The 3,416-nt window shown below is 39.2% G+C and overlaps 1 pseudogene; it reads left to right on the top strand.

Annotated features, from left to right (window-relative positions):
- Window positions 1-207: 207 nt before the first annotated feature.
- On the top strand, window positions 208-2,078 carry LOC114028607 (annotated as a pseudogene).
- The last annotated feature ends 1,338 nt before the right edge of the window (window positions 2,079-3,416 follow it).

Raw genomic sequence — 3,416 nt, 5'->3', positions numbered from 1 at the left:
GGGAATGGCTGAACAAGTTGTGGCATATGATTGTGATAGAATAGCACTGAGCTATGAGAAATGATGAGCAGTATGTTTCAGAAAAACATAGAAAGACTTATGTGAACTGATGCAGTGAAGTGAGCAGAGCCAGGAAAAAAAGTGTACACAATAATAGCAATATTGTAAGGTGATCAACTGTGAATGACATCTATTTTCAGCAATACAATGATCCAAGAGAGCCGCTGGGGCAGTCAGCGTCGGGGGGGGCCGCGGTGTCAGAAGACCCAGTTCTGGCAGAGTAGTGGTCAGTCAGATGGGCTCTCCCCAGAACCGTCCCCGCGTCAGGTTACAACCAGGTCAGACAAAAGTGACTTGAAGGCTGAACTGGGACGAAAGAAGCAGGGGTTAGCTCATATGAGAGAGGAGAAAAAGAGAAAGAAAGAAAAAGGAAACTGATCAGAAGAAGTGGTTGCTCCAATACAGGAAGAGTTCGACCTTGAAAAAAAAAGCGAGAAACAGAAGCATTGTTGCGGAGCATGGGGCTGACACCGGAATCTCCTCTGGTCCCTCTTCCTATATCTCAATCCTCCAAATCTGCGTGTACTCCAAGTGAGGCTGGAAGCAAGACTCGGGAGATGGTGCTGTGGGATCTAGACGAGGACCAATTAAACTTGGGATGGCTAAAATTACACAAGTTGACTTTCCTCGCCGAAAAATTGTCACCTACACAAAGGAGACGCTGACACCAGTTATGGCGCAACCAAAAGAAGATGAAGAAAAAAATGATGATATTGTAACCCCCAAACTACCCATTGAACCTGAAGAGAAAACTTTAAAGAAAGATGATGAAGAAATCCGCCCCCCCTCCCAACGAGCTCACCGAAGAGGAAAAACAACAGATCCTGTCCTCTGAAAAGTTTCTAAGTTTCTTTGACCATTCCACAAAAATTGTACAAAGAACTCTTTCTGAGCAGATTAACCTTTTCTTTGACTGCAGTGAGAGAGATTTGGAAGATAAAGAAGGAGAAAATCAAGCAGGTGCTGAACTGTCAAACAGGCAGTCTTTTGATGAACGCTGGTCAAAGCGTTGTTCGTTGTCTGGATTGGTCATCTCAATACCCAGGATTGCTCGTGACCTCTTTTAATAACAAGACACTCCTGAGGCTGATGGGGAGCCCTTATGTGGAATATGAAATACAAAAACCTACCCCAGAATATGTGTTTCTCCGCCAGCCAGCTGTAACTTCGGCTACATTTGCAAAATTTCATCCAAATCTGGTTGTCGGTGGTATGTATTTGGGTCAAATTGTGTTGTGGGATAATCGAATCAATAAGAGGACCCCTGCCCAGAGAACCCCACTTTCAGCTGCTGCACATAGGCACCCTGCTTATTGTGTGAATGTAGTAAACTCAAAATTTGATTAGCATCTCCACCGATGGAAAAATTTGCTCCTGGAGTTTGGACATGCTTTCCCATCCGCAGTATAGCACAGAGTTGCTTTAGCTGTCACTTTTACACACCTTCCGTGTGGGAAATGTCAACAATTTTGTTGTTGGAAGTCAAGAAAGCTCTGTATACACAGCATGTCGCCATGGCAGCGTATCTGGAATCAGTGAGATGTTTGGACACCAAGGACCAATAACTGGTATACATTGCAGTGCACCAGTTGGAGCTGTAGACTTCTCATATCTTTTTGTCACTTTCTCATTTAACTGGATAGTGAAACTTTGGACAACCAAGAATAACAAACCTTTATATTCTTTTGAAGACAATTCAGATTATGTTTATGATGTGATGTGGTTGCCCACCCACCTTTCCCTGGCTGGAACTGTGGAATCTCAACAATGATACAGAGGTGCCGACTGCAAGCATTTCTGTGGAGGGCAATCTTGCTCTTAATCATGTGAGATGGTCACATTCCAAGAGAGAGATTGCTGTAGGAGATTCTGAAGGACAGATAGGTATATATGACACGGGAGAGCAAATCACTGTTCCTAGGAATGATGAATGAGCTTGATTTGGGCGAACACTAGCAAAAATTAACACAGACCAAGCTGAAGCAGAGCAGGAAGCTGCTACCCACATACCTGATTAAATTGGCTTTATGCTATTACTGGACTGTGGACTGATTATAGTAGAAATTAGAATTCATAGCATGCTTCTATCTAAAGGGAATTGAAGGATGATCTTGTGGATTAAACCATGAACTTAAAACACACATGGCTCTTTAATGCAAAAAATTCTTGCTGTGTCACTTGTTATATTCATATTTTATTGGATTTGTTTAATTTTTAATACAAATGACTTTTGAAATATTCCATTTTTTTGAATACTTACATAGGCATGTATTTACTATATTAATATCTTGAACTTGTTTCAACCTATAATAATATGCAGTTATTTCTGAGAGGTGTAGATTGCATAAATTCCACACATTTTTCAATAATCACTTCTCCAAGTAAAAACAAGATAAATTAATCCCTGATCACTAATATGTAAGAACATTGTTTACTGTTAACTATTAAAATGCATGTACCACTCAAGTTTCATCTTTTCTGTCCTTTTTCATAGCTGTGCTTCTTTGAAGTAGCAATAGCTATGACTACAAATGAAAGAATCTGTCTATGTCAAAAAAAATACAATGATCCAAGACAATTCTGAAGGACTTGTGATGAAAAATGCTATCCATCTCCAGAGAAAGAACTGATGGAGTCTGAATGCATATCAAAGCAAATTTTTTGTTTACTTTCTTCATTTTTCTTGGGTTTTTTTTCCTGGGGGTGATGGTGTCTGTGCTTTCTTTCACAACATGACTAATACAAAAATGTTTTGCATGACTCCACAAGTATACCCTATACCAAATTGCTTGCTGTCTCAGGGAGGAGAGAGAGCAGAGAGGGAGGGAGAGAATTTGGAACTCAAAATTTTTAAAAATGAATGTTAGAAATTGTTTTTACATGTAATTGGGAAAAATAAAATTTTTTTAGAAAATAAAATAAAACAAAACTAATGTAGTATGGAGTATTCATTTTAAAAAGAAGATGTGAATTTTAGTCACTTTCTAAGCCATTACTTAGGGTCTTAACTTTTTTTTTTATTTCATCTTCTTAGGTAAGTGGCATAATAGGAAATTTTTTTAACTTCACCTTTTTAGTTAATAGCATAACAGGCAATAGCAACTTCTTGGTTTTTTTTTTCTTAAAGTTGGGACTGTGAGAAAATTACCCTCTTTTTTTCCCTTGAAAGAAATTATTTCTGTTCTGATTTCCAATCAAGAGGGCAGAGTGAGTTGGTTATGGTAGTACATAGCTTCTACCTCTGAGTCTGAGGTTGGAAGATCTCTTGAGCTTGGGAGTTTTGAGCTGCAGTTAATTATGCCAATTGAGTGTCTGTACTAGGTTTGGCATTAATGTGGTGAGCCCCTGGAGATAGG

This window comes from Vombatus ursinus, unplaced genomic scaffold (assembly GCF_900497805.2).
Source record: "Vombatus ursinus unplaced genomic scaffold, bare-nosed wombat genome assembly UNPS02014893.1, whole genome shotgun sequence".
NCBI classification, from domain to species: domain Eukaryota; kingdom Metazoa; phylum Chordata; class Mammalia; order Diprotodontia; family Vombatidae; genus Vombatus; species Vombatus ursinus.
Note: the sequence above shows the minus strand (reverse complement) of the source record. Positions and strands in the feature narration are given on the sequence as shown.